The sequence below is a fragment of the Schistocerca serialis genome, chromosome 9 (assembly GCF_023864345.2).
Source record: "Schistocerca serialis cubense isolate TAMUIC-IGC-003099 chromosome 9, iqSchSeri2.2, whole genome shotgun sequence".
Classification (NCBI taxonomy): domain Eukaryota; kingdom Metazoa; phylum Arthropoda; class Insecta; order Orthoptera; family Acrididae; genus Schistocerca; species Schistocerca serialis.
In genome coordinates, this window is record NC_064646.1 from 18,778,874 (window position 1) to 18,792,348 (window position 13,475).

Genomic DNA, 13,475 nt, shown 5'->3' on the forward strand with positions numbered 1-13,475 from the left:
AGATTCACATTAAGCAGAAAGGAAGGAGGAAGGGGATTTATCGATATAAAAAACCTACATTATGGACAGGTAGACAATTTAAGAAAATTCTTTATAGAACGAGCAGAAACTAGCAAAATACACAAAGCAATCACTCATATAAATACATCGGCTACACCACTGCAACTTCATAACCACTTCTACAACCCTTTAGATCACATAACATCAACAGACACGAAGAAAATAAATTGGAAAAAGAAAACACTACATGGCAAGCACCCGTATCATCTAACACAGCCACACATCGATCAAGACGCATCCAACACATGGCTAAGAAAAGGCAATATATACAGTGAGACGGAAGGATTCATGATTGCAATACAGGATTAAACAATAAACACCAGATATTACAGCAAGCATATTATTAAAGATCCCAATACCACAACAGATAAATGCAGACTTTGCAAACAACAAATAGAAACAGTAGATCACATCACAAGCGGATGTACAATACTAGCAAATGCAGAATACCCCAGAAAACATGACAATGTAGCAAAAATAATACATCAACAGCTTGCCTTACAACATAAACTTATAAAACAACATGTTCCCACATACAAGTATGCACCACAAAATGTACTGGAGAATGATGAATACAAATTATACTGGAACAGAACCATTATAACAGATAAAACAACACCATATAACAAACCTGACATCATACTCACCAATAAAGAGAAGAAATTAACACAACTAATCGAAATATCCATACCCAATACAACAAATATACAGAAGAAAACAGGAGAAAAAATTGAAAAATACATCCAACTGGCTGAGGAAGTCAAGGACATGTGGCATCGGGATAAAGTTGACATTATACCAATTATACTATCAACTACAGGAGTCATACCACACAATATCCACCAGTAAATCAATGCAATACAGCTACATCCAAACTTATATATACAACTACAGAAATCTGTAATTATTGATACATGTTCAATTACCCGAAAGTTCCTAAATGCAATATAACACATACCATACAGTTAAAAGGAAGTGACGCTTGATCAAGGTCCGCGTCACTTTCCATTTTTAACCAGACTTAACGTCTGAGAAAGTAAAGAAATAATAATAATAATAATTACGGTGTGTGGCTGAGAGTATATCAAATAACACGTTGATTCTCCTCCCTAGCCAAGTGTCACACCGGTTTCCGATATGTAAATTGTACACGAGAAATTCGGATGTCATTAAACCTCTATGTAAGTCATAGGCGTGCGCAAAGATAGGTGGGATCGCGGAGGAGGCGGAGAAAAGGAATAATAGCTCACCTCATCCACCCTCCCTGGAATTTGGAATTTGGATTTTATTCATATCAGACGTAAGGTTTCTACGTTATTTTTTGTATTCAGTGAAAGCAGTTTTGGGTGAGCTCTATTCCAATGCGATGCATCATATTTCATACCTGTAAACTGGATATTTTTCTAACAGGAGTTTTCAGTAATCTCTGAGTACAAGCAATTTGGTCTTTGCTTGCCAGTAGCATTGCCGTTGTCAGGAGCATTCTGAGAAGTAAATGAGGGAATCGGTTGTTTTAAAATCTAGCACAACACAGAGATACTAATTCTCAGGACATAGAATTTTGGAAATATGACTTTCTGAAGACTGAAATGAAAAGCGTGAAGATTTTCAGTTAATGTTGTCACCATGTTGCTTCCTCGCTCGTAATTTATGATGTGTTTGCGGAAGATAAATTTTCGGTGATTTTTCGTTTTTGGATTGGGTCAGTTAGCAAGAGCGTCGAGACGTGATCAGTTAAAATTGTCTGTTCACGCCGTTTGCGATAAGAGTTAAGAGTTGACCATTTCTTTGCCATTCAAGCAACTAATCTCACGGCAGAGTAGTATATTTTTATATGAGTGATTTTTGTAAATATGGCCCCAGTTGTTTAAAAGTCAGATTTTCAACACAGTTTTGGAATGCAAGTCTCCTTCAATCATTTTATAAGCCGAATTTCTACCAAGACGTTCTCACGAAAATTTTGTTTTCTAATTGTTTCGCCACATTGCACTTCGCAGAACACATTCGGTAAAAATCAAGGCATAAAGCTTCACTTTCTTGCAGTTCACTTGTGCAAGACTTTATTTTCTTTAGCTGGTTTTCTGCTTCTCTGAATTTTGTATTTTCATCAGTTTCGAAACAATGTCGTGTTTCTGGGCCGCAAGTAAGCCGTGAAAATTTGTTAGGACTTGTTTTACGTCATAATCAGGGCAATAACATCTCTCACATTAAGGTACTGCATTTCAAAATTATTGTCAGGTAAAGTTGAGTTCAGATACCATCTACTTTGACAAACAGTCTTATTTTTATAGAGTAATATTACCTTCACGTACGTATCGTTTAATATTTGGAAATTTATTTAGTCAGTTTGCGTTGATTAACGTACAATGCACTGTAATAGAACCGGTTTGACAGTTATTCTTTCAAAATTCGAATTTGTATTTCTACGTAGAGTTTTTATTCTACTAGCTTTGGGTGTTGGAACTAAGTCACGTAGTGTGACGTCAAGCATTGTAGCACTGTTCACTCCGATGCACAATACAGAATTTGCAATTCATCTTCTTAGAGTACAGTTTACGTTTTCTAAACGTTAAGTCAAATACAGTTATATAACTTCAGACATTTGGCGAATTCTTGTGTCGGATAGCGTTTAGGTAATCACACCACATGCATTGTTCAGAATCAAAATACACACACACATGAGGTTTAAGTACAGGAAACCAGTCAAGTTTAGCTTACAACAACATTCGAAACAAGTTACATAGAATCCTCATATAGTTCTAGAGGTAAAATGTAAATGTCGTGTAACTAGCACTTCCCGTCTGGTAGACCGCTCTCCGGGTGCAAGTCTTTCGATTTGACGCCCCTTCGGCGACTTGCGTGTCGATGGGGATGAAATGATGATGAATAGGACAACACAACACCCAGTCCCTGAGCGGAGAAAATGTCCGACCCAGCAGGGAATCGAACCCGGGCCCTTAGGACTGATATTCTGTCGCGCTGACCACTTTTTTTATTTATTTATTTATTTTTATTTTTAGGATGGTCAGGGCGTGGTACACGCCGCACAATCAGTGTGGTCTGTTCACGGCACTGCCAGTGCGTCGAGACCCAAACCCCTCCTACCCCTTTTTCATGTTCCCTGTTGGGTCATAGCACTAAGTGTGCAGAAATCTTAACACAATATTCCCATTCTCCGATGTAAGAAAGACAAAGAAACCTCTTCTCTGAGTAGAAACTGAACACTGATAAAAACTTAACAATTCTTCTTGAATCACACAAATACTTCGGAAGTCGAACACGAGTTATTCTGAACAAAATGTTTTGAAAAAAAAATCGTGTAACATAGAAGTTACGGAAGCAATGTAATAGTAAATAATAATAAGAAACCAAGTGACTTTTAATTTTCTTCTGTTCGTTCTCGTTCAGGGTGTTGTAGTGGTTCCACATATTTAACCAACACCCATTCTTTCAAAAATTATCTTCAGCATGTTGCGATACGTGCTGATTTTTGCATATTCACACTTCATGTAAACGCGGAATTCTATCTCGTTGTCCGACCCAAGTTTGTGGATGACATAACTAACATATTTTCCCAGTAACCAGCTAATGGCGTTGGTTTTTAATTTCGGAAAGTATGTCATGCCTGGTCTCAGGAGGAGCGATGGCGTTATATATTCCGTAGAGGATCTGGTGAGAAAGACGATTTGTTGCCTGATCCAATTCCAGTTATGCAAATTGCCACCACAGGTGAATCTGTGGATGAGTGTATCCACCAGATTGCATTTTCCACAAAGGTGTGTGATACGTGTGTTGCTTCTGATTTCGTCACTAAGATAACTTGCTTCGAGGAAAAAGTTCCTCACATACTGCAGACGGGCATTAATCCTTCACACATCAATCGGTGCTTGCAGGCTATGGGGTGTCACAGCCTGAAAGAGCTTTGCGGTTATACATTGTGGAAGTTCTCTGAGTATATGGAAAGTCCGTTTGAGGAACAGAGCAGACGCCTTATTGCGAATATCTACCAAACCGAGGTCCCCGTTTCTGACATCCAGTATAACGGTAGTCGCACAAATCCTGAATATGTCTCCTCGCCATAAATAATTGGTAACAGTGGACCTGATCCCTTTCGCTACTAGTTTATGGATTGGAAATACCTGCGCAGTGAAACACGCTCTAGACAAAACGCAGGAGTTGATGAATCTAACTTTTTGCACCAGGTCCATAGTTCGATGGATGCTCTCCATTACAGCACCTACTCAGCTGCTGGGGGTGGACAGTTCTAGTGGTGAATTTCCCTGATTAACCTCTCGTTTGCCCAGTTGCAGTGTTGCGTGATTGATCGCAGAGGTAATACACAGTTACATACAAAATTGATATTTATTATTCTTGCCACCATTCTGGACAAATATCTGCCGTCGCACGTGGTGTAAATTCAAGATTCTAAGATTTTATCGCCCTTGTCATTTCGTGGGCTGCGTACTGGAGGAAGAATACATCACTTGAGTCGTTCTGAACACTTCTCTCTCACTATTTCGACAGCAGGAACCTCCGTGACGTAAAGTGCGTCCCTCGTAACGTGTTTCACAGGAGTCGGGTGAGCGTGTCCGTGACGTTCTCACGCCGACTAAGCCCCGGACCCTCTGTACCTCCCGCATCCGCTGAATCCCATCGAATGACAAGTAATACTCTAGAGTGCTGAACATTTGATTGATGTTGCTGCCAATCTACAGTGTCTGGCTTGGTGAGTTATTTGTAGAAATTCCTAATGAGATACACTCCTGGAAATGGAAAAAAGAACACATTGACACCGGTGTGTCAGACCCACCATACTTGCTCCTGACACTGCGAGAGGGCTGTACAAGCAATGATCACACGCACGGCACAGCGGACACACCAGGAAACGCGGTGTTGGCCGTCGAATGGCGCCAGCTGCACAGCATTTGTGCACCGCCGCCGTCAGTGTCAGCCAGTTTGCCGTGGCATACGGAGCTCCATCGCAGTCTTTAACACTGGTAGCATGCCGCGACAGCGTGGACGTGAACCGTATGTGCAGTTGACGGACTTTGAGCGAGGGCGTATAGTGGGCATGCGGGAGGCCGGGTCGACGTACCGCCGAATTGCTCAACACGTGGGGCGTGAGGTCTCCACAGTACATCGATGTTGTCGCCAGTGGTCGGCGGAAGGTGCACGTGCCCGTCGACCTGGGACCGGACCGCAGCGACGCACGGATGCACGCCAAGACCGTAGGATCCTACGCAGTGCCGTAGGGGACCGCACCGCCACTTCCCAGCAAATTAGGGACACTGTTGCTCCTGGGGTATCGGCGAGGACCATTCGCAACCGTCTCCATGAAGCTGGCTACGGTCCCGCACACCGTTAGGCCGTCTTCCGCTCACGCCCCAACATCGTGCAGCCCGCCTCCAGTGGTGTCGCGACAGGCGTGAATGGAGGGATGAATGGAGACGTGTCGCCTTCAGCGATGAGAGTCGCTTCTGCCTTGGTGCCAATGATGGTCGTATGCGTGTTTGGCGCCGTGCAGGTGAGCGCCACAATCAGGACTGCAAACGACCGAGGCACACGGGGCCAACACCCGGCATCATGGTGTGGGGAGCGATCTCCTACACTGGCCGTACACCACTGGTGATCGTCGTGGGGACACTGAATAGTGCACAGTACATCCAAACCGTCATCGAACCCATCGTTCTACCATTCCTAGACCGGTAAGGGAACTTGCTGTTCCAACAGGACAATGCACGTCCGCATGTATCCCGTGCCACCCAACGTGCTCTAGAAGGTGTAAGTCAACTACCCTGGCCAGCAAGATCTCCGGATCTGTCCCCCATTGAGCATGTTTGGGACTGGATGAAGCGTCGTCTCACGCGGTCTGCACGTCCAGCACGAACGCTGGTCCAACTGAGGCGCCAGGTGGAAATGGTATGGCAAGCCGTTCCACAGGACTACATCCAGCATCTCTACGATCGTCTCCATGGGAGAATAGCAGCCTGCATTGCTGCGAAAGGTGGATATACACTGTACTAGTGCCGACATTGTGCATGCTCTGTTGCCTGTGTCTATGTGCCTGTGGTTCTGTCAGTGTGATCATGTGATGTATCTGACCCCAGGAATGTGTCAATAAAGTTTCCCCTTCCTGGGACAATGAATTCACGGTGTTCTTATTTCAATTTCCAGGAGTGTATAAATCGTTCTGGACGAGTCCTGTTGTTTTCTAGAAAATACTTTTCTTCTCGTTCTTCATCATTTTTCCGGGCTTGTGGCATGGTTTGTTAACGCTGTGTGGCAACAGACCTATGATTTGGAAATTCTTTTTAATTTTATTGTATGAAGAGATGCTGTCCTTTTCACCTCAAATGGCGAAAGTGCCAGACTAATGGTCTTTATTCAATCACGCCGATTCAATTCTGAACTGAGGTAAGGCCTGCGCACAAGTCAGAGATTTGTCATGACCGTCGCTGGTTTTGTTGGCACTAGTGCTTTCTCTGGCCTACTTCTGCAAATGCTATTATCAGTACTGTACCTTCCAGCTAGAAAAGCACTGTAATGTGTTCGAAACTAGACATTCGCGGCTATGAGTTTTACGAGCGACCCACTGGGAATATGGACTCTTGCCGCATATTTTCGCGGGGACTACTGCTCGAGACTGGGTGTACACCTTCAATTCCTACGCCTTCTGAACGAAGTAATTCGTGCCGATCTTGCGAGTACCATACGGTACGCGACCTAATAACTAATTTAATATTAAATAGGAATAAAAGCACTAGCTCTGTCCAAAGTATAAGATCATCGATAGGAACAGAAGAAGCACAACAACGGCTACCAAAGTCACTGCAGAACTGAATATCGCACTTGTGAACACTACCACCACCGAAACAACACGAAGCGGTTCCATAATCAGGGAACTGCAGGCCAACTGGAATTCTAAGACCACTCGTCAGTGATGCAAATGGTCATGACCGGAAAATGTTGTGTCGAAGCCGTAAAACCTGGACTGTGGAGCAGTGGAAGAAAATAATTTGGACCGATCAGTCTCGCTGCACATGTTTCCAACTCTTCTGGCCGAGGTCATGTTCCAAGAGTGAAACATGCGCAGGTTCGATGGTGATTTGGGCAGCCGTGCCTTTGTATTCCATGGGCCCCATAGATATTCTGTAAGGTTGCATTATAGCTAAAGGATTCTGTGAACATTTTGAGTAATCAGACTGAAATGTGACAACTATCGAGGATTCGCCCTGCTTAACGTCTGCTATAAGATCCTGTCCAATTGCCTCGTACATAGAATTCAGCCAGTGGCAAAATCGGTGATTGGAGAGTACCAGGGAGGTTTCCGGCCAGGACGGTCAACAGTAGATCACATCTTCAGTCTCCGGCAGCTCACTAAGAAACTGGGTGAATATGGTAAATATTTGCATATTTTATTCGTTGATTTTAAGAAGGCCTTTGATTGCATACATCGCAAGAGCCTGCTCAACTGTTTAAGGGAGTTTGGCATAGCAGAGAAACTCGTCAATCTGATAAAAAATCTGTATGAACGAAACACGTGCAAAAATGTAGTTGGGAAATCGCGTAACTGAGGAGTTTGAAATTGTGACAGGACTCAGGCAAGGACATGGGTTGTCCCCTATCCTGTTCAACTTTGCCCTCGAGGAGATCGTACACGAGTGCTTCCAAGAGAACGAAGGGATTGAAATCGAAGGAGACAGACTGGCATACTTAGCATATGCAGACGACATCTGTTTTCTCTCTAGGTCGGAAGAGGAGTTGGAGCAAATGACCAAAGCACTAAAGGAGGCTGCTAGCAAATTTGGGCTAAACATAAACGAAGCCAAGACAGAGAACCTCCTTATGACGCGTGGTCACTGTCAGACTGCTGATCATGTACAATCACTGCAGGTTGGGGACCAGTCCTACAAGAGAGTGCAAGAATTCAAATACCTAGGGGCACTTTTCACTGAGAACTCGTCATGTGAAGCAGAAATCAATGCCAGAATACAAGCAGAAAACCGATCTTACCACAGTCTAGCACAACTGCTTCGGTCCAAATATCTCTCCAGACAGTTCAAGATTCGACTGTACAAAACCATGATCCAGCCTGTTCTTCTATATGGCTGTGAGACATGGAGTGTCCGGAAACAGGACTTCCATAAGCTCCTTGTTTTTGAGAGAAAACTGCTTCCGAAGTTCTTCGGTCCGGTTCTGGATGCAGATACAGGGGAATGGAGGATCAGATACAACCAAGAGCTTGAGGAACTATACCAGCAGCCCAATATAGCAGGAACTGTCAAAGCCAAATGAATGCAGTGGGCCGGTCATGTGACCCGGATGGAGGATCACAGATGGCCTCGGAAGCTCCTGGATTTCACACCTACAGGAAAGAGACCGCCAGGGAGACCCAAGAAGCGTTGGAGGGATGGACTCCATGAAGATTTAAACCAACTGTCAATATATGTGAACGGATGGCGGATTGCAGCAATGGACAGAATACAGTGGAGGAGGAAACTTGTAGATGCGTGCGGTCCACTGGGCCTGATCACGTAGTAGTAGTAGGCTGATTCCGTGGTACAACGTTTGTCCCCCAATGATGATGCTATGTATCAAGAAGACTGTGCCCCTGTTCGCACGGGTCTCACCGTTCAGCACTGGTTTTGAGAGTGCAAGATTGAATTGCCACTTCTCCTGGTCACTACAATCACCGGATCTCAACACTATTGAGCCTTTGTCGTCTGCTAAGGAGAGACGCGTGTGTGATTGGTACCAACCTCCATCATCATTACCTGAACTTCCCACTATTTCGCAGGAATAATTATACAAGACCTGCTTTAAAACTGTACATCATCTGTGTTTATCCATTCCGAACCGGATCGAAGCTGTTTTGAGTGACAGCCGTTTTCCTGCTCCGTATTCGACACGCTAATGTGTGGTGTCTTCGGTATTTTCATAATTTGCCCACTACCTGTATTTTACTGAAATTCTGCAGGCCTTTCTTCTTGTCTTCTACTCATGCACTCCAGCTGCGCAATATAGCAACAAAGCAATATTCGATTGATACCACTCCACAGAACAGGTACTTTTTCAATTTTCTTCTGCCGGGAACGCGATTCTGAAACATTCTTTCGCGAAATTTCAGAGAAGTTTCACAGCATTCCAGCCTGAGAAGACAGTTAATAGATCGTCACCTATCACAAGAACAATTCCTCCCCAAAGCCTACCCACGTCACTGCAGCTATCCCTGCTCTCACAAGCCTCACTCTGGCAGGGTTTTGCATGGAAACTACTTTCATTCCTCTCGTTAACAGATCCTATCACTGTAGTTGACATTTCTCATCAGTCTTGATTCGTCGTACTTAGTTACATGGTATTTTCTTACAACGACTGTGAACGATTTAATATAACCTTGTATAAAGTTATTATCATTATTACATTTTTATGTTTATAGGCATCTGTGACCAGAGTCAGTTACCATGTTCTAAAACGAACCTACGTTTTAGCGGAAACTAAACGTGTTCTTCAACAGGGTACCTAAAAATGGTCCACGCTATATAACAAGGATACTAGCTTCAAGCCGGCCGGGGTGGCCGAGCGGTTCTAGGCGCTACAGTCTGGAATCGCGCGACCACTACGGTCGCAGGTTCGGATCCTGCGTCGGGCGTGGATGTGTGGGATGTCCTTAGGTTAGTTAGGTTTAAGTAGATCTAAGTTCTAGGGGACTGATGACCTCAGCAGTTAAGTCCCATAGTGCTCAGAGCCATTTGAACCATTTTTTTTAACTAACTCCAAAACTTGGTACTGAGCTATCAAGCAATACTTACTACACCACCCACCGTTCCTTAATATTGTAGCCTCAGGCGAAAGAAAATTGTCTCCACTAACAGCTTTAGAGCAAGCCACCTGGCTGTCACAAAATAGAGTTCTTACTAAAGTAAAGCCCCCTCAATATTGTGATTACCTTTCAGTGTAAGAGGACGTCTTGCATATAGAGGGTGACTCACGTAAGACGTAATACCCCTTTTACTTCATGAACGGCTACACGAAACGCGGTTTTCGGCAAATTTTAGAACGTGGAGGGACACGTTTCTTTCTATTTGTTGATTTTTTTAGTGCTGATATCTAAGAGATATTGAAGCGAACAGGTGTTTCTTTAAGTGGAACCGTATACTTTTTATAACGGCTTCCGATAGCTGCCAGAGGTCAACAACCTTTACCTATGCCTTCACTCATTAAGAGCGTGGACCGCCGAACTGGGACAAACTGCAGCAGATCAGACGAATTCGCAATTGCGCGGTTTTTTGTTCTTTATTGCATTCTTCTTCGTCTTTCATGTGTATATGTTAAGTACCGGGTGATCAAAAAGTCAGTATAAATTTGAAAACTTAATAAACCACGGAATAATGTACATAGAGAGGTAAAAAATGACACACATGCTTGGAATTACATGGGGTTTTATTAGAACCAAAAAAAAGCAAAGTTCACAAAATGTCCGACAGACGGCGCTGGACAGCAAAATGTCAGTGACTGCGCATGATAATCGTGTATAAAAGGAGCTGTAATGAGAGAGAGAACCAGATGCGCCAGCAGTCGCAGCATGTTGACGTTACTTGAAAAGTCGCTTTTAGTGAAGCTGTGTTATAAGAATGGGGAATGTGCTAGTTCAGCGTTACGATCCTGTCGCCATAGGAAGGGGATTCGAACGGGTAAAGGTCCGTTGACAAATGCAGCTGTGGCGAGAATGATTTCGAAGTTCGAAGCCACGCGTTGTTTAGACGATAGACCCCGTAGTGGACGACCGAGCACAAGGCGTAATGCTGCTGAGACATTTCAGGAAGAAATGGAGACTGTAGCGGGTTCGTCTATGCACGGGGAAGTCAGCGCTCGTCCAGTCGCACGTCGTACCGGCATTCCTTACACTACTGTTTGGTTGGCACTGAGGCGTACCCTCCGATGCTATCTGTACAAAATCCATTGGCATCATGAACAGTTACCTGGCGATTTAGTGAAGCAGAGGACATTTGCGGTGTGGGCGTTTCAAAAGATGGCGGAAGATGACGATTGGTTGAGTAACGTGTTGTGGACCGACGAAGCGCTTTTCACGCCCCGAGGGTCTGTCAACGCCCACAATTGCAGAATTTGGGCTACCAAAAATACTAGAACTGTCGTGGAATCTCTATTGCGCGACGAGAAAGGCACGATATGGGTTGGATTTACCACATCTACCGTTATCGGGCCTTTTTTCTTCGAGGAAATGCGTGATTCTGGTTTTGTAACTGTTACCGTGACGGGTGAGAGGTACGCCGATTTGTTACAATATCGCATCATCCCCAGACTGGCTGATAAACACCTGCTGGAACGTACGATGTTTATGCAGGATGGCGCTCCACCCCATATTGCTAGACGCGTGAAAGACTTCTTGCGCGCGTCGGTTGGTGATGATAGTGTGCTGAGCCGCCAGTTTCGTCATGCTTGGCCTCCCAGGTCCCCAGACCTCAGTCCGTGCGATTATTGGCTTGGGGGTTACCCGAAGTCGCAAGTGTATCGTGATCAACCGGCATCTCTACGGATGGTGAAAGACAACACCCAACGCCAATCTCTCACCATAACTCCGGGCATGCTTTACAGTGCTGTTCACAACATTATTCCTCGACTACAGCTATTGTTGAGGACTGATGGAAGACATATTGAGCATTTCCTGTAAAGAGCATCATTTTTGCTTTGTCTTACTTTGTTATGCTAATTATTGCTATTCTGATCAGATAAAGCGCTATCTGTCGGACATTTTTCGAAATTTTGTATTTTTTTAGTTCTAATAAAACCCCATGTCATTCCAAGCATGTGTGTCAATTTGTACCTCTCTATCTATATTATTACGTGATTTATTCAGTTTTAAAATTTATACTGACTTTTTGATCACCCGGTATTTTCACACAGTACTTTCTCTCCAGTTAACACATTCACACTGCTATCGCTGTGTGAGTGTTTATATTTTACGACTAGGAGGAGAATATTTCCAGAAACTGTGGCAATATTTTCAGGCGTAACTACGGTTTGCTTGCGGCCAACATGCCCCACTAGATCATCAGTTACGCTGCCTGTTCGTTGAAATTTTGCGAAGAGCGTACGAATGGCTTTCGCATCGGGTCCTTTTGAAAACTTCGCCTTGTTGCCGTAGGACTCTCTTGTAACCTGTGGTACTCTAGCACCAGAAAAATCCATTGTTCAATGGAGTACATAGTTTGAATCTCGTCCTTTGGTACACTAACCTCCTTTCACGTTTCAATAGTGGAACTGATCGCTCTGGGCTTCGGATCACTATTTATATTAGGCATTACGTATGGCGATTACAGCGCCATCTGTTAGCAGCTTTTGTAACTATTATTTCAAACTGCTGTATAAACTTCTTACGGCTTTCACAATAAAGATACCGTTTACTGCATTCCTCTATCGATCTTTGTTTTCGAGATATTTACTTTTGAAATCAGGGAGTCCTTCTCTGGACACCCTGTAGCTTTTACCGTACCCTTGTGTGAGAGTGTCTCGGCACCGCACAGCCTCCAGGGTCCTTGGAGTGCGATGGCCGTCGTGGCAGGAAGGAAGCCGGCAGATAGCAGGCGGGCAGGTAAAGAGGATTGTGGGCAACTCGCCTCGCCTCGCCTTGCGTGTCCTGCGGAGCCTGTGCGGCGTCCGTTGGCCTTCAGGAAGAGCAGTGGTGGCCTTCCGCGAGGGAACCGCACCGACACCTCTCCAGCGGCGGGGACACCTCTGGATGCGTCGTTGGGTGTCTTATCAGGGGCCTAATACAGCTGCCGGATCCCTTAACTCTGTGAAGCATGCTGCTTTGAAAATCATATCAACTTCCCATTATTTAAATGATGACTAACTGAAAACCTCAGCTGCCGACAGGTGTTGTTGATATACCTCGATGTGGACAGCTGAAAATGTGTGCCCCGACCGGGACTCGAACCCGGGATCTCCTGCTTACATGGCAGACGCTCTATCCATCTGAGCCACCGAGGACACAAATGAATAGCGCGACTGCAGGGTCTTATCCCTTGCACGCTTCCCGTGAGACTCACATTCCCAACTGTCCACAATTCTACATATGTATTGTACCTTATAGACATTTACCCACTCACTCATTACTCGCGCACGCCTTGGCGATTCCAGTAAGAAGCGTGCAAGGGATAAGTCCCTGCAGTCACGCTATTCATCTGTGTCCTCGGTGGCTCAGATTGATAGAGCGTCTGCCACGTAAGCAGGAGATCCCGGGTTCGAGTCCCGGTGACGGCGCACATTTTCAGCTGTCCGCATCGAGGTATATCAACAACACCTGTCGGCAGCTGAGGTTTTCAGTTAGTCATCATTTATTCCAGGGAAAAGCTGCACGGTCATCAACAGTAACTGTTCTTTCGAGAACAAGTTAC

General features: G+C 44.6%; 1 non-coding gene across 1 annotated transcript; it reads right to left on the minus strand.

The window, feature by feature from the left end:
- Nucleotides 1–12,994: 12,994 nt before the first annotated feature.
- Nucleotides 12,995–13,068, minus strand: Trnat-ugu (transfer RNA threonine (anticodon UGU)). Its single transcript has one exon. It is a non-coding gene; the product is annotated as a tRNA-Thr (tRNA).
- Between the last annotated feature and the right edge of the window lie 407 nt (nt 13,069–13,475).